We start from the raw sequence: 25,347 nt of genomic DNA on the forward strand, positions 1-25,347 counted from the left end.
AATATTCAAATTCTGTTATGGCTACCTTTAATAACATAGGTAACTCCTAAACATGGGAGTAATTTTCTTACATACTGCAGGAGTCTCTCTGCATACAGAGCTCCTGGTACCTCTTTGCAGCCATTATTCAAAGTTAAAGGCAAATAGACCTTTATGGGTTTAAATCCAACCAGTATGGCTTATCAGCAAATTAATGACTTACAAACCAAAAGCAATTCTGCTACATCTAATATTCCGCAACTGCAAACCAACATATTATATGCATTAATCAATTTGTCATAAATGAACCCCTACTTTGTATGCAGGCAAATAAAATAGTAATGCCACAACGTTCTTTATTCATAAACCAATATGTAACAAATAAATGGATTTTGATGTAGGCATATTTTATTGTACAAGTGAGGGATTAAATCCATATGCTTGTTACACAAATTTATATAACCTGTAAGGATCAATATGTAATATATATAACCTATTTTAAACTCTCATATGTTTGGTACTTCATAATTACCTCGATTTTATGAAAAGTTCCTGGTTTTAAGACAGTTCTAGAAGCAATTCAGACTTTTAATTAAAAATTTTACTTTGGCTTTAAAAAGGTCATTTTAGCCAAGGGGAGATAATGTCCTTTTATAGTAGCACATCTTGCTTCTCTTCCTAATTGATGTTATTTGCTGGCTGCTGAAGAATAATTCATGCTGGTGTTCAGGGGAGAAAAAAAAATGGAATTGCAGTAATGTTATTGCAGGTTTTTTCAATAATATTTTTCAGTGTCAGAGTGTTCATGATTTCTTGTTTGTCCTAGTAGAAATGATCTTTTAAAGTAGTGATGCGTACCACTGTTTTTAATTGGTGGAAAAATGTGGTATTTTACTAATTAAGTACAAAAGACTGACAGGATGTGTTTACAATAGACAGTACTGTGTGCTGTGGCCCACTGGAAAATTAGCTGTTGAAGCATGCACCTGTCCACTAGCTTCCAACCCGTTCTCATCTGATTTCTCATCTGATTTCCTTTTGTATAGGAAAGTATTCTGTTTGTGGTGTTTGCTGCAGAGAATTAGCTCCAGCACTGTGAACATATGATGTACCTTTTAAAAATAGCAGATTATTAAATCTAAAAAAGAGAGAACAATATAACAGTTCAAAGAGAATATGTAAAGCAAGAGCTGAGCATCTTTCAAAAATCAGAATAAGTGGTCTTTAAATCCAAGAAAACTTTCTACGGAAATTTTTTCCTCTGAGGCAAAATGTTTTCTTCAGAGGATGAAAAGTGAAGGGGATACATTATGGAAAGCAAATCAAACCAAGTGAAGACAAGCTATAAATTGACGAAAGCAATCAAGGGAACAAAATGCAAAATGAGAAAAATAAGGGGAATATTTTGACATCTTGATTTTAAGAAAATCTCTTCCTAGCTTTTCTAGTGTCTCTAGGAGCAGCTCTGCAGTTGTCTCATGGTGTCTGTTCAGCCCAGAATAACAGGAATAACAGGAACCTAAAGGTGAAAGTTGAGTAGTTATTTGTGGCTTAGACACATCTCCAGTAGCCAGATCATGTCCTACAAGGACAGAAAGGACAACTCAGATGCTATCTTTCCTTTGGCATGTGCATGGCATTATGATGCCCAGCCCAGAATCTCCAAAGAGCATTTTGGTATAATTCAAGAAACTCATGCATGTGGCTGAACTTAATTCACTTATTCCATCTACTTGCTTACAAATAATCTGTTTTTAGAACACTTTTTGGTCCTGAAATCATAACAAGAAAATACTTTCATTTCTTACCAAAGAAATTTGGTGATTGTCTTGCCATTATTTTCATAAAATTGTAACAGCAAGGCTTGAAAACTAGCAATGACTGCTGTATGTCTGACTTAGTTAAATATTCAAGATAATACAATTTACTTAAAAAAAAAAAAAAAAAAAAAAAAAAAAGCTGTCACCACTTGTTAAGGCACTTCCACACTAAGAGATTTACAAATGTTTGCTGTTGGTTTGCTCTGAGAATCAAGGATCCTGCTGAGTGCTAAGAATTAGTGAAAATCAATGAGTTCTTAGTATGCAGAAGGTCAGATAGATATGTTTCTAAAATACAGAGATGTACAATTAAAGTATTACGGTGCATATGTGCCTTGTTTAAAAGATCTCTTTATGACAGATTGTTTCTCCCCTCAATCTATCAAATCATTAATTTTAAATCCCGAGGAAACACATTCCTATGTATGTTACTCTGGAAAGTGGTTATGTTGCATTGAGCATAATAATACATAGTTCTTCTGTTTTCTTTTTCTTTTTTCTTTTTTTTTTTTTTTTTCAAGTGGCTTTCAGAGCCATTGTTATCTTTTATGTTGGCTACAAAGTTATACCCTTTGTTTCCAAGTACATCTCGTGGACTCTTAATTTCAGGTTTTTGTTTTTTTTTTTTTTTCCTTCCCATAGACAGAATAGAGCTCCATCTCTGCACCTTTGCCTGCAGATCATTCCTGCATTAACATAGATTACTTCATTTACTGCCTGATTTACCTGATTTGGAGCCCGGATTTTTCCAGAGGTGTACCTTCAAGCTTGGCATACAAATATGTGGTTGGGTACCAACATAAGTAATTTGACCATTAAAACTGCAGAGCTCCCTGCACTTCCCACAAAGTCAGATGAGTGCTTCTTAGTATTTAGGGATGTTGATTTTAGCAGGCTGGGTTTTTTTGTTACCTTGTTTTTGTCGAGCCAGTAGAGTACCTCAGAAGTCAGTTGCAGTATTGGATGATGTTCAACTCTTTATTGTGAATTTTGAGCATACAGCTGTGTGTCAACACTGCTTCAGATTGTCTTAAATTCTGAATAGAATTTAGAATCTGCTGCCTTTCTGGGTTTATTTTGAGTTGAAAGTCCATTAAAAATATATATATAAAATCAATTGGGCTAAGTGCTTTTCTAATCTCCTTCAAAGACAACAGCAAAGAAGAGATGGTCCATCCCACAGCTGGTATCATCACAATCCAGTCAGTAACCCATGCCTGCTCTTGTTAAATAAAGCCATAAGGGATAGCATGCATTAATCCTCCTGTATGCAACTATAAGAAGTATGATATATGCGTGTTTATCTGAAAAGTAATATTTAGTGGTTTGAACACTGCCTCTGAGCAGTGAGGGACTGGATAAAGAGAACCAGATTTCTACACAGTGAATCGGGAAAAGACTTCTGATATTGGAGGTGAAACTACATTTAGAGGTGGTCATGAGTTGCAGAAAGGGAATTTCCTTATAGAAATGATAAAAATTATTTAAAAAATCACCATGAAGATGTATAGCAGTGGGACAACTGCACAGTAGGGCTGCGATATCTCCATCTTTAGAAATCCTCAAGTGTACTTCATGAGACCAAGGAGCACCTGACACACCTCTGAATTTAACTCTGCTTTAAATGAGGGAGTTTCTCCAGAGTCGTTCAGAGTTCTCTTCCAATATACAATAGTATGATTCCCAAAAGAGAAGGGTCCAAGCAGTATCACTGTTTTAAGATTCCTCCTTCCCAGTTAAAACGGAAGAGGTAATTCTGTCAGCAATCAAAAAACCATAGGGGCTGTGAAAGAAGCCTTTAAGACTTACCTGAAAATTGCATCAAAATAGTATGCTTCTAGAGGAGAAGGTCACATAGTTGAGGCCAGATGTATGTGTTTCCAGTTAGCTTACATCATGGTTTATTTCTAAAAAGATTTGTAAAAGCTAGAGTATTTGAGCAAACCATTATTGTTAGATAGCACAAAATATCAAAAGTTCAAGAAGGAGTCACTATGTAAATCTGTAATGGAAATTTTCAGCTTATAAAAAGCTTTTCTTTGGAAAAGCTGTTTTGGCTGTGAACATTTTTCTAGCCAATTCTGTAACTGCTACAGGACACACATAGGGTAGCTGATAATACAGAGAGAGCATTGTCAGGTAATGTTGACCTCAGAGGTGGGTTTTCACTGAAAATCAACTTTTGGGTTGCAAAACTGGCTACAATAAATATGATGAGCAGCTTTATAAAGAGGAGACTGACAGCTTTAGCTGTGCACAGTGGCATTGATCATATTTGGAAAAAGATTGAAAAAGACGGTCAGGAAAGGTTCAGCTTCAGAATTTTCACTTTAGCCTGGGCTAGTCAAGTGGTGTTGATCCTCGGGCGAAGGTAGCCTTGATGTTGACTTTGTCAAGACTATAAAAGTGAAGCAGAGGAGATGAAGTGTTGCCTATGCACTAAAGACCATACAGCATGCTTTTCTTGTTGCACTTGAACAACTGTGCAACTGTGGAGACAATGCAGTGGAAGTGGCATTTGGACAAGGCACCTGCACTGCCTCCTGGTTGAAGAACTTTAAGAATGAATAGTTTGGGGTAATTGGTCTTCTGAATTGCAGCTAGATCAGAGATTCTTTGACTGATGCCCACTTGTATTGGAAGAGCATCCTTCAGTGCAAAGAGCAACCAGCCACTGAACGTGTTCAGAAACTGTGCAATGATTTGATTGTCAGCATTGGGTTTGGTGGAGCAGAGCTAGTTCCAGAAACCTCCAGTGGAACCAGTGGAGCACCAGTGGCTGTTCCTTTGATGTGTTTGTCTTGCTCTGTGAGGTGTGAATGTTTTGGGGAGAAACCTTTTGAAGTGGTCGTATGTGTTTGTGGAGCTAGATAGGACAAAAAGGAACTTCACTGCTTATTCTGCAGACGGTATGCATCAAAACATTGAAAAGTATTGCATCTGGAAGTTAGCTGTAAGCAGAGACACATCATGACTAAATTTTCTGAGGAATGAAACCTCCTCAGGTTGTCACAGTGCAAGGTAGAAATCACTGTGCAGACGTGCTGGAGGAGACTGTGGTGAGCCAAGTTGCTTGTGGGTGTAATTATCTGAACAAAAGCATGGGGAGACAGAGGTAGCCTCTGAGGGGGTATCCTCCTCAGTCCTACTGAAATCAGAATTATATTTCAGTCTCAGACACTGAGCTTGTGTATTGGTCCCAAGTTACGAAAGTTCCTGACAGATCTTTCTGTGCTAGGAGGAAACATTTTATGGATGAAGGACAAAGCTGTTTTGGTTACTGTGGTAATAATCAGAAACTGGGGAAAAAGATGTTCTTGGAGCTCTTCAAATGTACCCAATCTGTGCCGCTGGTATAACAAATTACAGGAGTAACATGGGAAAACACAGAAAAAGCTACTCTTATTTTGAAGCAACAGGAGTAGAAGGTAAAGTTAAGGGCTTTCTGACACCTTTTTAGTTGTACCGGTACTATTAATTAACTTGAGTTTTAATTGGGGGAATAGAGGGGACTGAGAATTAAAACAAACGATCCTGAAATAGTGCTCAGCAGGGCCAGCAAATTGCTGCAAGATACTGAAAAGCTGAAAGATTACAGGTCTGCTTAGTTACAGGAACTGCTTTAGGGACCACAGGATTTGAGAGGAGAAAATGTTTCTTTGGGGACTGATTATAATATGGAGAAATCTCTGTAAATGATAATGTCAGCTGTAGCATGCTCCTCCCAGGGCAGAAGAACTAGGGACAGACAAATTTTAATAAATGTTTATCTTAAAGTCTATAGAAGTTAAGAAATACCAGCCTTATATACTTTTGGAATAGCCTGGCTTTAGCAGTGACCTTGTTTTATGTGACTTCTTGCATTATTGCTTCTTAATTTATTTATCTAATAATTATTTATAATTACAGAATTGATCTGTTTGAAAATGTTTTTTCTTTGTGTAGACATCCCTATCATAGTTTATTACTCTGATAGGCATGGAAAAGTGTTAGCATATATCCAGTATAAAAGAAAACTCAATAATTGTAGTAAATTGTGTTGTTTAATGTGTGGCCTTAATTTACCTGTATGGAAACTGCTCTTCCTCTGGCCCATTGGGACCTGTGATCTCACACAAACAGGTCTTACTTTTCTTTTTGGCTGGGAATGCTATACAGAGGTTCAGAAGAATACCAACTTTTATTAAACTTATATGTTCATCTAAAATACTAAAGGAGTTCAGGTTTTAGTTTTTTGACAGCACTTTGGGTCAAATTCCTGTTCTAGCTAAATTGGTTCAGTCTTCCCAAGCTACTCTAATCCAAGTTTCTACGAGTATAAAAAAAAGCTTCATGAAGCATAACGTGTCTATGACCGTTTCTGTAAATGTAGCAAGGAAAATCAGACAAGATGGATAGATCAAGGGGAAAAATCCTTGCTAACCAGTCAACTTGCAAAAAAAGTAAGAAAAGGAGGAGCTGTAAATGAATTGCTGACGTAGCCCGGCAACCTTATTGAAGGTGTAAGAGGAGAGGTGTGAAGGACAGGAGTGACTCAGCTGAGATGTATAAATCTCAAACTTCAGGCATTCAATTTCTTTTCAAATGCTGTCATGTGTACTAATCCCAACTAAACCACTGTTCATTCAGTATTCATGAAGGAAAAGTCATATTTTTAAGTCAGCTTCAAATAAAGCGTTCCTGGTACTGAGATCAGCACTGGGATCGGTGTTTTCAACATGGATGTTGAAAATTTTGGATTTACAGGTGAATTTTGAGAGATGGTAAAATAACAGAAAAAATAAATAAATGTCAACCCCAAACATAAATGAAACAGTTTCCATAGGAACACAGATGTGCGATGTTTGTGCGTGTCATATTTAGCAACGTGATTGCATGTTTGTTCTGACCTTACAATTGAAAAAGGCCATTTGAGAATTCTGGCAGTTGAGGATCCTAACAAGGGATCATTATGCTAATGGCTCCTGAAATATCCCTAAACTCCTATGTTAAAGTTCATAGCTGTAAATGGCTCAAAAAGAACCCAAAGTATAAATCATTAAATGACTGAGTTCCACTTTACCCTCAGCAGAGTACTCCGCTGGCTGTTGGTACAAAGAAAATGTGCATGAAAATGTTCTTTAATGTATATCATGGTGATCTTGAAAGCCAAAGTGGAAGCAACATTGAGCGGTAACCTTTATCCAGTAAATACCGTGTTTTCGTAGGTTGCCATTAGGATAAATTTCCCCTGGGGCTGGTTTTGTGGGAGCTGCCTGCTGTCTCACAAAGCCGTACCTGCGTCGGCAGCCCCTCCTGCCTCTGGTGCCTCTCTCCCTGCAGAGCTGTGTGTTGGTTTGTCTTCCTTTGTAACACGGCTCTCAAAGCAAAATACATATTTGTAGAGATGTATAGGAACTCTATGGGCGTCTTTGGAAATGCAGGTGACTCAGTTAACTTGTAGATTGATGTGAAGTATTTCAGCATCTAATAACTCTGATGTTTGAGCTGAGTTTTGTAGCACTTGCAACATGAGCAGAGTCCATATGACATTTTCCATCTGTTGACCATCCGATAATTTTAACGTCTACTGATTTGAACATGCAGAAGCGTTCACGTTGATAAAAAGCTTTCCCTACTGGCTCCTGTGGCTCTGCTTTTCTTCTCCTGGGCAGATTCAAAGTCGCAACCTGAGCCGTGGCCACGCTGAGCCTCAGCAGGTGCCAATGGCACTTAATCTCCTCGGAGGCACCATGCCATGACTTGCTCGCTGTGCAATTCCCTCATTTCTGCTGTAGTTGTAAAGGGGGCCTAAATTGGAACATAAATTGTCTCTAGTTAATTATTTCATTAAATGAGCAATGTGGACCGCTAAGCATTATTATTCCCATTTTACAACTGGGGAAACGAAGTTAGCGGTGTCTTAGCGATACGGATGTGAATACGTAGTCGCATAGCTGGATTCTCATGAGTATCATAAATAAGACCAAAATCTGGCATGTTTCAACTGTTCTGGTCATTGAAAACAGACTGGTAATGAAGACAAATTTGTGCATACGCTGTACTTGTTCTGAATGTACAATTTCTACTCATCTCTGCTAGAATCAAATGTGAGGTCTGAACTCTGGCTGCAGAATGCTCCAGGATAATTAGCAAGCACAAAAACCCGAATCCCAGAATAGGATGTAATAATACTGCTTATCTTTTTGTTGTAGTAAATTCAGGTGCTCTAAAAGAAATCTCTGCTTAGGCCCTCTCTTTCATCTGGCACGTGATTTTTGTGGAGATAAGGGTATGCATTACAATCCGGAGGTATTTTTTCAAGGCTTTTTATGTTATTCTTTTTTTTTATTTGATAGAAACCGTTCTTGAAGAAAAAGTGTTTTTTTATTTCAGATTACCTTTCAAAACAGAGGGAATGTGTGACGTGACTGGGTACTTGTAATGACTTCCTTACATTCCCAAACATTTCCTTTAAGGCTTGCCGATGTGTGGGTTTTAGTGCTTCCTTCAGTTAATCAGAGATGTCTGAATGGAACATCAAGGACTCTCAGGTGAGTCGGTGACTACTCTTGGAGTACTTGAGTTGTGAAAGAAAAAATTGGATTTCAGCAGCTTTAGCTTTCACGAAGTGACTTATTAAAATACTTTATTTTGGCTCATCAAATCACCTTGCAGTGCAAAAACAGAATGGAAATTACAGCTGCAAAATGAGACTGGTGTCAGCATATTTTTTTTTCCCTCCGGTAGGCAATGCTTTCCCAGATCTAAATCTTCTTCGGCACGCCAGGCTGAGGTTGGAGTGGCATTGCTGAAATGCCTTTGTGGGGTGTGCTTATCGATTCCTCCTCCGATACAAATGGACTGAATGCAGGGTGTCATCTAGGCTTAGAGGAACGCTTTCCCTCAAGGGTGATTGTCCATGTAACATGCTATTATTCATTGCAGCAGATGATTGTATTATTGAAGTATATAAGGAGTACAGGCACACGTACACTTCGGTGCTGTAATTAGTTGTGTTTTTTTCCTTAGCATGACCTACCAGCAGCACTGGGGCATTGCAGGACCTCATAGGCAATGCAATATGTTGTTGATAGCAGGGAGCCGACCTCCTGGGTGAGATATTTGTGGGATCCTGCGGGGAGTCAAGGAAATCCACGCTTTGGAGGCACGGTGCCCCGCCGAGAGCGCTTTCACAGAGGCACTCGCTGCAGCTCGTGGAGAAAATGCTGAACTTCTAAGTGCTCACCAGTGTGTGTCTCATCCAGCCCAAGGGAAATAACTGGGATGTGTTTATAAAACGCGCTTTTGCCGTCAGCATGCAGGAGGGCATGGGAGAAAATGGGATCCCGTGTCGCAGCAGCCCATGCTTGTTATTGGCATGAAACAGCTGAGAGAGGGGTTGTGTGGTGTGTTGTAACTAGAAGGAAGATCGGTAGCTGCCATGTCTACAGGCTTCTTGTGGGATGAGTGATGTGTAGTTTTATTTCTGATTTTATTATTGGTCTGTCAGTCTTTTTGAAAGCATTGCTGAGGAAGAGTGGCTCGCCATTAGGAATCCTTAAAGCTTTTCTGCAGTCATTTACTATGAATGTATGGCATTTATTTCACGTTGTAGGAACGTTTGTCTTTTTACCTTCTAATCAGGCACAGCAGGCATATATCTGCATATTAAAATGACTTATGAATGGCAGACAAAAATGTGGTGCTGGTTTCTAATAGTGAGGGTCACGTTTGGTTACCAAAATTTGTCAGCACTTCCCAGCCAGCAGAAGCTGGTTTTGTTGTATGGGTCTGATACCAGTGAAAGGTCTCACTTAACTGCAATTTGCAGGCAATGAATAGAGATGCCAGCCCTAAATTTCAGCCTGGAAAGCAGGAGCAAGCAGCTAGAGGTTCAACCTATGTCATTTTGTGTCGGGTTGTTAGTGCAGTGGGTAGCTTGGGTCTCCTATGTTTTAATATTTCAGGTTTAAGAGCCAGGACAATTTGTAGAGTCCCTCATGAATCCTGCTTCTTCTATCAGTTCCCCATCTGTAAATTAGGGGTAGCTCCCTAAGTAGGAGGTCTTCACTGGTGCCAAAAAAGTAAATTATTTCCTTAAAATCTTCAGAGTCCACACCTTTAGTAAAATTTCTCATGTAGTAATAATCACTGCTCTTCCCATGCTCAGAAAATAAACGATGGGTCTATTGCTGTAAGACCAGCTCTGGTGGCCATGCTGAGAGTAGTTATGTTAATCACCACAGGAAGGCTGCATTTCAGAAGAGAAGAGAAAACATTCCTCTACTCGTTTTTAGAAAGCCTTTCAAGAAAGACTTCTTCCTTTTGGGTGCCTGTGCAGCGTAATCTGGAATATTGTTGAACATCAGGTGGACCAGAAAGGGGTGCTGAGTGGTACCAAGAGTTGCTGCTCCCTCTCAGAACATCTGGGAGGCTTCTGTGTCTGAAATGTGCAGATCCCCTACCATGTCAGCCACAATCTGTGCTGTAGAAGCACAATTTCTAATGCAAAGTAAAACAAACTTGGAAAAAAATTGATACGCAGTTTCCTGCTTTCATCCTTACATTATGTTTTTAGCCTAAATAAGACAGCTATGATCAGCATATGCTGATGAAGGGTGGCATTTTGTTCTTTGGGTATTTGCTTCATCACTGGCATCTGTAGCCCAAAGGAAAAATCCAGCTAAGGGCTCCTTGGCAAAAACAACTTCCAAGTCTAGTGCTACTCTCTCCTGTGGCCATTACCAAAACAGCAGTGGCTTGAGGTAAAGCAAATTAGAAAGGCAAATGAAGTTTCTGAAGAAAATCTTTTATACCCTTGTGCATTTCGAGGTAGGTTTACCAACCAGAGTCGTCTTCCCGAGGGAGCTGAACCCCCTCTTATCCGAGGGAGAGTTGGCTGCTTGGGATGAGCTGAGGCATTGCTGGGTTTGCCAGGTCTCCCCAGGCTGTCTTGCTTCTTCCTTGGACCTGTGAACCTGTAATGCTGTGTTGGCCTGCCTCACTGCTGAGTTTGTACAATAATGCTCCAACATACTGATATCCACAGAGAAAGGATTAGCCTATAAAAGGCAACATTTTCCAAACTTGAGCTTTATCTTATTTAATCATAGCCTTAAACTCTGCTCTGATTAAAGTCGCAGATCCAAGTGCATTTGTGTTTTTTTCTCTTTGCATACAATTGGGGAAAACCAATTCCTCACAGGGTGTTGCATGACAGTCTGGAAAAGGAAGCAGATGCAACCATTTTGCAGGTTCATCGAAGTGTTTAAAGAACACATATTTGGCTTTCAGGATATTATCAATCAAATGCTTATTTTGGAGTTGTTGCTATCATCCAAGTCTAGGTTTAAAGATCAAATCAGAAGGTCAAGATTTCAGACATTTCCCTCCACGGACCTCTTCTGGGCATATGGGTTTTTGATGCAAAGATAGATGGCTGGATTTTCAAAACTGTTGAATACATAGCAACTGCAAATGATCTCCAAGGGAAGACTTTTAAAGCTCCAAAAGGGCACAGAGCAGCTGTACCCTTTAGCAACTTGAGGAAACTTCATTAAGTGAATGGGAACAACTGTCTGCTCCGATAACCTGCTACCCTGTGTAGGTGCCTGGCTCTCAGCTAATGTTTTTTTTATGCCTTGGCTGCAGTAATACTTCTGAAGCTAGACAGTCTCTACTCGGAGCATATTTGAAATTATGAGCCAAAATTTGTGTGCATTTTACTGGTGTGTTGTTGTGATGCTATTATTTTTCTATCTGCACTTCCAGTAAAAATTAATTCCTTTTTATAGTTTCAATATATTTTCTTTATTTTCTAGAATGGCTTTTAGACCATTAATACTCATTATTTTTTTCAATCTCCTCATGAATACAGTCATGATATTTTTTTTCAGTCTCCTAATGAATATGGTCATTATATATATATATTTAATCTCCTAATGAATACAGTTGTGACATATATATTTTTTAAACTAAGAGTGTGGCACAGAATAAACTGCAATACCAAAAATCAGACCCATTATTTGCTGTTCTCTTATGCAAAGTACTGCACGTAATCAGACGGATGGTTAGAACATATCTTAAACAAACAAAAAAACCAACCCTGAATGTTGTGCTACACTACCATCAGATCCTTAATTTTAAAATATGTGGAGGTTTTGGTGCAAAATGAAATGCAGTACAAAGGGCTGATGATCTTTTCCTGCAGTCCTAGCTATATCACTGCAGTGTAAAACTCAAGACCAGCTACCATGCAAAGCAGTTGGCACCGAAGAGAAAAGATACAAAAGCTTTCAAACCAGCACAAAACAAAATGAAAACAATCTCCTATCAGAAGCATCTCAGAAGTGTAGTTGCCTTTGAACAATGACAACTAGCATTTAAATTACAGAACGGACCCAAGCAGAACTGCAGAGCACAAGAGGAAAATATGTAACACGTGGGTCAGCTGTGCTCCTCTGAGCTTTTCTTGTCTCCAAGGGATGGCGATGGCAGATGAATGCTCTCAAACACTGCAAAAATAGTAATACCTTCTGGTGTTTAATATTACTCCTTCAGTGGAAGGCCTCAAGGTGTTTTCTTTAATAATTATGTGACTAATTTTAATATCCCGTTAAGGGAGACGTGGTTGTATCCCTTTATAAGTGCTGGAAATGAAGTTGTGTTTTGATTTATCGCAGCTTAGAAATATGCTGATGGTAAATCTAGGGATAAAATCAAAGTGTTGTTAGTAGAGCAATTGGACATTTTCACTCTAGTATGTCAAAACAGGAGAAATTCATTCGTTTTCCCTTCAAGTTCAAAAGCTACCACTCTCCTAGGCTGCCTGATTTTAGATTTATCTCATTATTTCCAAAAGGCCTTTTTCTGTTCCTGGTAGGTGGACGGTTGTACAGGACTGCTGATCTGCCCTTTCCTGCCGGAGAGGTGTCTTCATTTTGCAGAAGCCTAAATCTCCCAGAGAAGAGCTGTAGTTAAATTCACCTGAATATATAAATCAATGAGTTTTAAAAGTGGCCCTGATCTGGATACCTGGTAGCTTTTTAACTCATTAAACCATGTAATAGGTAAAAGGAAATAAAAGCAAAATAAATTAGTGGTGAGGAAACCAGATATCTTTCCTCCTCTGGCTGTAAGAGCGGAATTCAATGGAAGGTTAGTGCTGGCTAGGACCAGCTGTACTTTAGGAAGATGATGTTTGCAGTTCTCAGCATGGTCTTCCACAGCATCTCAGCAATGATCATCAAAAGCCTTCAATGCCAGTAGTGCATCACTTGGAAACAGAAAATGCCAGTGGTGCTGGCTCATATGCTGATGTATGAGATGATCAATAGTAATGGAAATTAATTGTCAAAGCACGTCACCAGGTAGTGTACAAACCTTAATTAACCTTTAAAAATAAATATGAGGTAAGTAATACTGTCCCATGTCAGACCTGGTGGTAACGGGAATACAAAGATAAGCCTGGCTGTTTTTTTGTTTGTTTGTTTGTTTGTTTGCTTTTTCCCAAAAAAAGTTGAAAAAAGGGGAAAATCTTCAAATCCTGGGGTGCAGTTTTGTGCGTAAGACATCAGTAAAAAACAAAAGTGAATCATCCCTAAAAGTACCACTTTCCCCCACCTATGCCCAGCAAAAAGGTGCAGCAGAGGAACAAAATTGGCAGGTGGTGCAGAGCTACCGCTTTTTTTTTGCCCGTGTTTGTTGCAAGACCAAATCTTCACTTGCAGGCTGTACTTTTGGAAGTGCATTTTAAAGGAGATTTTGCTGATAATGGAACGGTTTTATTAGATTATTTTATAGATGTTAACAGCATGGATTTATATTGCATCCAATGAGAACACCCAGTGATTTAAATCCCGAAATGGAAGCTGTGCATGCCCTATTACATGTGTCGTTTACTGTTGAGGGTGCAGATGCAATTTTGTCTGCCTGTTGCCACAAATCCTCCGGCACTGCTTGAACTCTTTGCTTTTTCTCCTAGCATATACAACAACATGTCCTTGTGACATATTGTGGGCTCTTCCGTTAGATTTGATTTTTTTTTTCCTCTTGTTTACTTTATTGCACTGACTTAAGAAAAATACGATACCATCCTTGTCACTGCCTTAGGGTTTTTTTCTATATAAATATTGTCTTTTTGATGATTCCGAGAATTCTGAGGAAAAAAAATATTGATTCATCTATGTCAGAAGGCTCTTCTGTATCTCATAAATATTCTTTTTGTCAAGATTTAATAATTCGTTGTCCAAGCCAGTGCTTAAGTGGAATAGATTTATGTTAATACAAACTTTCTTTGGTATTACGATGATCAATTTTTCAAGTGAGGAAAAAAGGGAAGGTGTCAGGAGCGACGAATGATCACATACGCTATGGTTTACTTGTAACCTCAGGATCAAGCCTGGTGATTTTGAGGAAGAGTTCATTGGGTAGATGTTAAAATGTATTTAGGTGTTTTTTGCACAGCTACCTATAGAAGTATCAGCATTGATCAAAGTCAACACGTATTGAATTGCGAAACGTTGGCAAGGTGATATTCCACACTTGGATAGCATCTGGGAACATGCAAATCAGGGAGTCGGTATTCAGATTTCAACGGAGAGTGAGAAACCCAGTCCAGCATGCTCGAAAAGCGGTGGGACGCTTCCCTGTGCTCATCCCCCGGCTTGCAGCCAGCTGCGAGAGGCTTTCCACTGCTGTGGGTAGGAGGCCCTGTGATGGGCTAAACCAAACCCCTGCTGGAGGGAAGAGGGGTTAGATTTTAAGATGCTTCACACGTTGAGGAAACCACAGTGATTCCAGCTAGAGTAGATGAAGATGAGTCGAGGTACTCCATTTTACTAAGGATGACAAATGCCACTTTGGGGCCAAGGAAATGCATAAGACTGGTAGGATGTTAAACTATGACTAAATGCATAATGTAGCCTAGACAAACTCTAGCTTTTGGAAGATCTCTTCTAATTGGAAAAGGAAGTAGAAAACACTGTTGCCTCCCTTCACTGACCTGCTTTATTAATGTGTTTTTTCATGCGGGTGTTCTCTCTCAATGCAGAGTTTTGCTGCTGACTTTCTAACCATGAGAAATACGATTTAGAAATAAATCAGTTCTTAATTTAATTACCTGGGCTTTGTTTTTAATTATGTGCTCCTACTAATCGAACAACAAATTATGTAAAATAGACAATGGAGAAATAAACGTGCAGGATATTTTTCTTTGCAGTTCTGGTAAGTCACTGCCTTATGAAATCATACCTCATCCACAAAGTGAGTTGGGAAGGTAAACTAGAATTTAGATATGTATTGAAGTTTTAGCTTTTAATGTGACTTGAAGTTTGACTTGCTGCCTGACGAAAATCAGAGGGTTATATTTCTTTCTGCAGCAAAGTTTCAGACCAATGAACATTCTGGCAGGATGAATGAAGTTTAGTTTCAGCGATGACTGTACAGATTGCCAGATTATATTGTATATAATTAGCATATGTTGTTCAAAATTCTTCTTGGTTTACCAGTGAGAAGCCAGAAGTGCTCTCCTGAGATCAATGCATTTTCTCTGCTATTTACACTGCTGAAATCACAATTTAGCTCATTGTGTGTTTTTATAATATGTTGTACACAACTGTGAATACATATTTGATTATAATAGAAATGTGATTAAATTTCAGCTTTGTTCACTTCACCTGCTTTTGCTCACTGTATCTCTACTGAGATTTATGCCATCGTTAGAACTCTTCAGCTTCTTCAGATGGCTGCCAGAAAAAGCAAACCAGCAAGTAACAAACAAACAAACCCCTTCTGCCAAGACCTTGATTCCTTTTCCTCCTACAAACATGGGCTTCATCTCTGCCACTGTGGCAACTTTGAAATAGCGGTCTTTTTATGCAGAGAATAAGTATAATTTCCCGCATGTCATCTGTAGTGGCTTGTTTTCCAAGAGGACAATTTAAAGTTATGCTGCTAATTTTACCAAGAGTATGGCCTCCCAGAAGAAGCTTTCTGTAGCACATGTGGAGTAGCATGAACGAACTTTCAGTAGTGTGCGGGAGTGTCTTATCGGCATGCACATGGGCTGCCCAGCGTGAGTCGTGGCTCAGTCTTTCATGAGCACTTCTGCAGTCCTAAGCACCAAGTAGCTCCAGAATAACAAATAAAACCCTACTACTATTATCGTCGTGCCCTCATACGTGAGCGGCAGGCTCTTGGGGTAGATGAGTGCTCTTGCTTTACGCCCATTGACATGAGCTGAAGTTCTCTTGCAGCAGTTTTTCCTTTAGTATTGCATTCAGTTTTATGAAGTAAGCTTGTGTTTATTATCATCTTCGCTCCCTATCACAGGCAGAAAATATAAGAGATTTTTTTTTCTGAAAATGAAGGCTGGATACGATCATGGAACTTGCTTGTCTCTAGTGCCTTGAATTTGTATGACATAGTTTTCCTTTTTGTCGGGAACAACGTGCAAGCCACTGGCTGGATCAATAGAAATTGATTTTAGAATAGTGAGTAGAAGCAAACAATTGCATAAAAGGGGAAATAATCTTATGCTGAAAGCAATTGGATAATACACATTTTACCCGTAACTGATGGGTTCATAGAGATAAAAATAAAGCCAGGCATTTAGGACCTGAAAAAAAAAAAAAAAAAAAAAAAAAAGTTAAATGAGGTTTTAATTCTGATTTGAGATATTTTTGTGCCTGATATAGAACAAAGTATCTAATTTTATTCTAAGCAGGGTGGATTTTTTTTTCTTCATCTTTGCTGGCTTATTTCTGTTTAGTTGTGAAAGAAGTGTGCTAAGTAGCCCCAGAAGGGCTTTCAAAGGATAGATTGCTATTGCTTTCGGTTGTACAAAAAGGTTAATTATGGAGGTTGGGAAAATGTTGCTGCTTTAATGATAAGGGACTACTATACAGAAATGACTAACTGAGCTAGTTTTCACGGTCATCTTAATTTTAAAATAAATGACAAAACATCAGGCTCCTTGATCATTCTAAGCGTTAAAAATGAAAGGTCCGACATGCATGAGAAATACCTAATGACCAGAAAATCTGGGATAGGTAAAAGAGGAAGAGATCAACCAAAAATAATTCATTAGAATTTCTGTGTAACACGATCTTTTCAAAACTAATTAAAAATGTAAAAAAACAAAGTGGTAGAATTTTTGCGAGAGTTTATAGACTGTTAAATAAAACAAAACTTATAATAAATTAAATTGTAATTTTATACTCTATGGTTCTCTCTATGGGTCTTATTCTGTCATTTGAGTCAATTAGGTCCTGAAGGATTTCAAAGGAGAACAGAATATGGATTTTATCCTTGACATACTAAAATTGACGTATTGCCCCCAATTTTGCACAAAGTGAATGAATAAGGAAAAGACCTATTCAAGATTTTTGATTTTTTTTTTTCCAGGAATGTGAAAATCTGTAAATTACAGTGTTTACTAGATTATACAAGAAAGCCTGTACCTGTCAAATTAAAGATTGATTGCTTCAGAGCATCATCCTTGAAAAGAGTTGAGACCAATGGTGGGTAAACCTCCATAGGTACCAGAAATTCACATTCTGCTTAAGTGGGTTTTCTTATATGAATTCATTGAGTCCAAAGAAAATTGCTCTGGGCTAGTGAACCTCTAAGAAACCTTGCAATAACTGTCTGTCTGCTGAGATTGTCTCAAACAGATGCCCTTGAGGGTCACCTCTCTTCTCAGCACACACATGGGTGTTGGGATCCAGTGCTGCTGTGGGGGGAATGCTTGGTGCTGAGCTGCCAAGTTACTCCTGGCAGGCTTGCATGGCAGAGGGGATTCTCCTAAGGCTAGCTGCAGTTTTTGTTTTAATACCATCTGTATCTATTACCTTACGGCTTTTGATGTACCGTGATTATCTTAAGTCATCTGTTAGATTCTGAATTGTGTTTGAAGACCAAACGAATAGTGCCAAGCCAACGAGGAGTTCGAGTATTTCGTGTTTCACTTTGTCTTCAGAGATGGAAGAATTTGCACTGAATTTTGATGGAAAACATTTTAGTCCTATTCCACCCTACTCTTGACTGACTTGAATGAATTTAAAAACATCCTCCATCTGCCTACTGTGCAAACAGAATATCTGGAGGAGGCGACCAAGCAACAGCTTCATCAGTATTCCCAAGATACTTCATTTGGTTTTAATTCTTCAAAATCCAATAGCCCAGTATTTCACAAATTGATGATAATTGCCTGTTGCTGTTGCTGTCAATGAAAAAATGCCAGTATTCAAGTAATGTAAAACTGCAAATACATTAGAAATTAGCAGAAATTAGGTAGATGTTTGAAGGCTATTGTATTAATTTATAATTCACAAAATTAATGAGTTTTGTATGAAAGTTAATATCTAGAGATACTTAGAATGAAAACAGTTATTAGAAACTTCATTAACATCAAAATGAAGAAATTTTTGCTTTTCATATTCATTTTCCATGCATTTGGTTTGCAGTTCTGAAATGTGTTAGTCTTATAAATAGTGACAACATGGGAGAAAGCTGTGGAATTTTAGTAATATTGGGGGAAGTGGTGAAGTTTGGGATGTCATTAAAGCAATAGATATGAGAATTATTAGTATTTGCATATTTTATTTCTCTTTGTTTCCTGTTGGTGTTGGTTCTTTAATACACATGGAAATTGAGTTTTTTTTAGTGTTGCAGAATGGGATTGGCTCTCCCTTGGAGTGCATCTGCAGGAGGTTTTTAGGTCGGTGGTGGCACTTGCCCCATGGCATGGTCCCATGGACCCTGCTTCCCAGAGCAGGCACAGACCAAGCTTCGAGCTACGGGAAATATCAGGAGGTTGCAGCTGTTCCTTAAAATGCATCTGTATTAAATAAATAGGTATGTTTATGGGCTTCTGCAATTCTGTGGTTTCTTTTCCAGCCTTGTTGGTAAGAAATAAAAGACTTGATTTAGTCCCAAAATCATGTAGAACGTTGACTGCCATAGTCTACAAATAAAACTGTGCCTTATTCCAAAGAGTCCCTACTGAGATCTTGGCAGTGACAAAATGCTGGGACAATGTGGAGTTAAAGAAAACACTGCTCATGAAATAATGTGGGAAAGCTCTTCAGAGAAGCTGGGTTTTGTTGTGATGAGATAAGGAGCTGTAGCTGCAGGAGGGGACTTGGTTGTGGATAGAAAGGGCATTGCAAAGGAAATAATGGGGCATTGCAAACTAAAAAAAGGCACCAAATGGTAGCCAAAGACCTAAAGTAGGAAAACATTTAGCAGGAAAACGCTGTGATGAACAATAGTTTTAGTAGTCTGTGAGTATATAGTTTATTTAAGAGAATATTGTCTCCAATGATTAGATCAAGCCAATGCATTGCTGAAGGCTCCTCAGTGTTTGGAGCTTGTTCACCAAGCCTCTGCTCTCCAGAGATCACTTGGGCAGTGGAGACTCCTGACTCGGGATGGTATTTACCTCCTCTCTGGTAGACTACATTTCACTTTATTGGTAAATTTTTTGCACATGTAAAAATATATTACATATAATATGTCTTGAAATCTCCCCACCCCATAAATCTCAGAGGTAAGCACTTGGCTTTGTTTGATCTGAAATAATGTAGTTTTGTTATGACAAATACCTCCACTTGCTTTTGTTTCAGATAAATATAACAAACAAACATTTTTATTTGCTTGTAGTTACTCCTAACTAGCATATGTCGATTTGGAGCACCAACAGCATATATAGATGTAAGAGTTAACCAGGACTTCAGTGTAATTCTGTTTGAGTATTTAGCCATTATTTCATGCAAGTAAAACCACCGAGTTGCTTATTTAATGCCTTATTTGTTTATATTGAAAATCAATTAACATGGCCCCTGCGGTTCCCTTACCTTTTCTCTTTGGGGATTCTCACCAGGGGATGCTCTGCACAGCGTGCCCATGGTGCCCAGCTGCTCCCGTGGTCCATGGGGGTTCCCTGGGGCAGGGAGGTGCCAACGCAACACAGTGGGGCAGGGTGAGGACACGGCACAGCAGGGGCAGACCTGAGACTGCAGAGCTCTTAAACTTGCTCTTAGAATTAGCTGTAATAGATACCAGCTTGGGTATTGATGGGAAGGTAATAGAAAAGGAAGTGTCATTGCATTATTCTGCTTACCGATGGCTGAAGAAGGCTCAGTTCTAGCCTGTGCTGTGAGAACACTTGCAATTACCTCTTATTATTATTCTTATTTTGCTTTTGCTAAGAGATGGAAGTCCTTTAGGCCCCTGGGGGGTGTGCTGGAACAACGCCATGGAGCGGTGGGGACAGGGCTGAGGCACTGGCACGTCCTTCTCATTTGCTGCCAGTTTAGCTGGTGCTGGGCCGCTGTGGCTTTGGATCTATCCCCTCTGAGCAGAGCAGCCAAGTGGCAGCACGTCCAAGCTGTTTGCTGGGCATTTCTATCACTGCTTTGAAGCAGGCATATATTCCCAAGGGAGCCTCTCTTGAAGCCTCCAGCATATTTTTGCACTGGTGACTGTGCCTAAATTGGCCCACGTTAATGAAGGGAGTCATATATGTTTGCTAAACTGAGATAAACCAGTCTTTTTTCTTTTTTTTTTTTTTAATGGAAAGTCAGTGTTGTTCTTATTTATCTGCCCTGCAAGCACAGGTATTGATATGAACCCTTCCAGAGCAGGGAAGCATGAAGCAGATGTTGCGCAGTGAACCCCGCACCTTTCTTCTGGCATTCAGGTACCGGACTGGCACCATGAGGCTGTTGTCAGCAAGACGTGCTTGCAGCTAACAAATCTCCAAACAAAAACAAATGGCAGTGACCAAGCAAACAAGATATGTGTTAATAAGAATGTTATTTTGACAGGGCATGCGAAGGAGTGACAGAGGGGTTGGGTGAGTAATGCACAGCCAGAGCACCCCCAAGGGCAGCCTTCATCTGGCACAAGGAGCCCTTCTGGCCCTGACAGCCTTTCATCTATCTTAGCAGGCATTCAACAAGAATCATGTACTAATTTCACATTAGAACAATCTATGCAAATAATTAGTAAAGAAGCTCTGGAAATTCAGCAGTAAAACCAGATCCTCTAAAATACTGGTTTTTGAGTAGTGGTATCATGGAACCTCCCAATGACCAGGAGATGTCTTGGTGATTTTATTTGGTTTATTTGGAATCTAAATATATGTTTTATTTTTCCTTTTAATTGTAGAAACAGAGAAAGAACACTTATTTTTTAAGAAGGCAGCTGTCAAAACAGTCTGCTTTAGATGGTTTCTAATAAATTTGGTCTGGAAGAAAACAGAAAAGTAAGGAATATTTTAACCTGGTTGCAAATATTAAGCCTCCAAGAGAATATCGATTTATTTAAATAATTGTGCTCAGTTTTGAAACTTAAATGTTAAAAAGCAAAGAGATTATTATTCATTAAAAGGATGTCATGAGTCATTTCAGTTTATTAACCCATGCTGCTCAGCAGAGGAAAAGCAGAGGAAATACCAGGTCCCTGCTGAATAAAGTTTGATCATTGTGTTGGGTGTTGATGAACTGAAACAGTGACATTCAGCAAACAGGTTTAAGGCTTTTGTGGCAGATATGAAATGGAGAGTAAATATTCCTAGTGGACTGTATAAGTTTATGCCATCAGCATCTCCGATTGCTTCAGTCAATCATAAATCCCTCCGAGACAGCACTGGAATTGGCCTCATGTTACGCAGGCTCATTGACTTTTATTGTGTAAAGTATTTCATCCTCTGCAGGAAGAAGACAGTGTGGCAAACACAGTCTCTGCCTCCAACTTGTTCATCGTAGCAAGGAAGGGAGTTTGCTGGAAAGGGAATCAGGACAGCGACTTGCTTTTGGTAGAGAAGGAGATGCTGTGGCTATTTTAAGAGACATCAACCTCAAATCCAATTAATTAATTGCATTTTTGCAGTACTCCAAACATGCTTTCATGTGTTATGTCTGTCTGGGGTGTCGACAATGTCATTTTTCTACTTCTCTCAATTTTCACTCTACAACTCCCTGAGAGCTTGACACATACAAAAGGCAGCCAGACTGAGACTTTATTCTGCAGTCTGTCCCTGATGGGAGTAAGTCCATGGTGCCCATTAAAGTGAAGGGATTTCAGCACAGGAACCAGTGGTCTGCTTGGACACAGCTGGAAAAAACGGAGCTTAAAAATATTATTTCAGAACTGCAACTGTGAAGCTGGTGACTCACTGTAGAAAGTGCTGACAGAATAAACCCTTCCTATGCATGTATTTTTAACATGTACAGTACTACATGGATGAAATGCAGTTAAAAATACAGAGTTCTGGATTAACATTAAAAGAAATTGCCATAATTACTGAGCACAACATTTCTCAAGGAAAAATTCAGGTTTCACTATGAAAACACCCAATTCTGTGTCTCCATGCCAAACAGGAGATAGACCTGCAAGGCCTGTTGGCAAAAGGATAGCACATTTCCATCTAATGGAAATTAAATGATGTCACATGTAAGGATTTGGTTGACGTTGGCCAAGAAAAGTAAAAGTAGTAAAAGATTATTTATTATTAAAGGCTGTAAATCACCGTGGTCAGATCTCTTTAGTGGGGAGTTGTGCCTCAGCTGGCTGGATGTCATCCCTGGTGAGCAGTAAGTGACTAATAGCATTCCTGTTAGGGCGAGCGGAGCCCACCGAGAGCTTTGTAAATGTTCCCAGTTAATTAAGATATTACCAGTTCAGCAAAAATAATAAAAATATTACAAAACTGAATAAATGTAGATACAATTAGCATGTTTTAATGGATTCATTCTTTGATCATTTATCTCCCGGTCAGCATTACTTTCAAATATGATAAAAATGGAAGAGATGTTGAGCGTAACCCAAGTAAGTGCAGCTGCGAGCTTCTCCCGGAGTGGTGCAATGCTAATGCTCTTTACCACCACACACACCTACGTGCTGACTCTTCAGCTGAAAGCATTTCCAATTAAGAAATGAATCCAGGTGCCTGATGGTGTCAAGGAAAACAGAGAGAGATGTTAGATTTTCGCAACACCTGTAAACTTTAGTATGACACGACTGGCAGCAAGTAGAAAGACTTGCTGCTTTAATTGTAGGAAGAAAATCATATTTATGTTAGCTTTCTTACCTTTCAGAGGCTTTTTAATAGGCTGAAATGTATAGCTGAAAGGAAAAAAATGTGCCTGAAGCTAGAAAAAAAGTCAGGCCTGTTCTTCTTTCATCTTGCTACAATTAGAATACAACTGTAAACCAGATATTTCAAAAATTGTTTATGAACTCACAGGTCTGAGCTGAATAACCATCTGTAATACTTTAAAAATTAAAATCCCTTTAGGAAATAGTGACCTTGCAGAGCTTAAGTTGCATATGAAATTCTGAAGGCTGAATTAGTTAGGAGTAGATATGATCTAGATAAAAACAAAGTTTTAAAAAGTACAGGCTGTTCCTCTCCATCCGTCCAAAGGGCATGAAGAAAACCTAATTCCTCTCCAAGCTTCCTGTGTGAGCTGTTTCTTGTAGTGTGCTCATTATCCAGACACTAACAGCAGTGTGATGAGCTGTGCATCTCATGGAGCACCACAGAGGTGCTAGAGTTGAGGCTCTTGGGTGTTCAGCTGTTTTCTGTGTAGAACAGAAGCCTATCTAAAAGGGAGGGTGCTGAATGCTGTCTCATAAATTCAGCTCTCCCAGTGGAGCTAAGGTATTATACCTACTCGTCTGCGTGCTGCAGACCCTGCACTGTCAGTAGTAATAAGACTGTTGGCTTATCTCCTGTAGTGGTGGTCTGCTCAAGTTTTGCTCTACTCTTTCTTCTCTACCATTGTGTCAAAGGTGATGTTCCTGAGGAAGTTTCTTGTGGGAGCAGAGAAGTTTCCAGTGGCCCCTGATTGTCAAACATTACAGACATTTTATTAAATACTAAATAAAAGACGTCATGGAAGGAAAACCATAAAGAGACAGAGCTTGGCCAAAATATTGGGCAGCAAAATGGTCTATAAATTAACATGCTAGTTAGCTCCAATACCAGCAGAAGCAGAGAACCTTATATTGGTCATTACGGGGCACTTACGGGTTTTTACAGCAGGCTGAACTTTCTGCCAGTTAACTTTTATGTTGTTTTTAAACTTGATCATCTTTGCTGCTGTTGTCCAAATGCCATTAATTTAAAGAACTGTCAATCAAAGGTGATTATTAGTATGCTGGGCTTGCAGTGCTCTGCATATACAGCAGAATGCAATGAAGGCTGAAAAGCTATAGTCAGTCTTGCTTGTGTATAGGATGGAGATCAAATATGACAGTGGCTGTTAACAAAATGATAAAGAATCTCAAAGTGGATGATATAATTGAAATTGTACTTTGAAGTTGAATGTGGAGTTTTAAAATTCCATTATTTAACGTGTAACTATAAAAAAAGGTACTTTCTAACGAGTAGGTCGCAGTGACATGATGTAGTCAGCTTTTAAGAGATTTTTTTTCTTGCAGATAGAAGTTGCCAAATTCAGAGTTGAAATCTGAAATTGATGGAAAAGTTCTACTAGTAGTGCAAAAATACAAGTTAAGTGCCTGTAGGAATGAATACTACTGTAAATGAGGGATATAATATTCATTCTGAAAACAAATAAGTAGATATATAAACCCACAAAGTATACAATTATTTCACTAATTGTAAACCTCTACTGGCAGCACATCAGAAGTCTGGTGAATGGCTGAGCTAGGTTGGTTACAATTTAGGTCTGTGGACTTTTGCTTTTCTTTATAGACAGAGGCAGAGTTGTACCTAAAACAGAGCAAGAAACAGTAATAAACTGATATAACCAGCACAAAATCTCAATAGTGTACAAAATGTCACTTAAGGGGCTCTTTGATGTTTGTGGAAACAGGGCATTAGCTTTATTTGTCAGTGCTTTCCATTTGCATTTCTGTGCTCTTTGCTTCCTAAGGAAATCTTTTTCCATTTAATTAGAAAGAAAAGCGAAGATATATACTTGTTAACAGACTTAATTTGCGGTGTTATGCCAAAGGTTCTTTGTGAGTCTTGGGAGGGAGTGTGAAGTGAGAAGAAAATTTCGTATTGTTCCTTCCAAGCCCTGAATGTTAATGGTTATTGCTTCTTTCTTGTCGCTTTCTCCATTATATCTGTGGTTGAGTTCCACTCTTTTTATTTTTATGCTAATTTTAAAAAGAAGCTATCTCACCTGCCTCACCACACCATGCACCCGCAGTTGTGTACGTCCCTCTATTTACACTTTGGAAATCATGTTAGTGCTTTTTTTCAAAGGAGTAAGCAAAACAAAATATGGAAAAATAAAAGCAAACAGCAGTGAGGAATCTTGTGAAATTTGTATGTTTTGAAGGAAGGGATTAGTCACAGTACAAAACGGTTATGGTACTTTTAATAATGGGCTGAAAATGGTTAAAACACAGAGCAAATTCTGGTTCTGCGTGTTGTGATATCTGTGACTTTCATAATCTAAAAATCCCAGTCTGGTATGTATAGTGTAAAAAATTGTTATTTAATTGAATGAAGACAAAGTTTTTCCAAACTTGAAATTTACCTAGAATTATGGTCATCTATTGCCTTTGCTAATTGTTAGGA

The 25,347-nt window shown here is 38.9% G+C and overlaps 1 protein-coding gene and 1 long non-coding RNA gene across 2 annotated transcripts in view; one reads left to right on the forward strand and one right to left on the reverse strand.

Moving 5' to 3' along the window:
• Positions 1–25,347, forward strand: part of LRP1B (LDL receptor related protein 1B) — a 669,075-nt gene that overhangs the window by 26,188 nt on the left and 617,540 nt on the right. The window lies entirely within an intron of this gene.
• Positions 13,488–19,773, reverse strand: LOC119717462 (uncharacterized). The gene is made up of 3 exons (XR_005267036.2): positions 19,640–19,773; positions 16,349–16,398; positions 13,488–16,244 (listed from the first exon to the last, which is right to left on the reverse strand). It is a non-coding gene; the product is annotated as an uncharacterized lncRNA (long non-coding RNA).

The sequence above is a fragment of the Anas platyrhynchos genome, chromosome 7 (assembly GCF_047663525.1).
Source record: "Anas platyrhynchos isolate ZD024472 breed Pekin duck chromosome 7, IASCAAS_PekinDuck_T2T, whole genome shotgun sequence".
In the NCBI taxonomy this organism is placed as follows: domain Eukaryota; kingdom Metazoa; phylum Chordata; class Aves; order Anseriformes; family Anatidae; genus Anas; species Anas platyrhynchos.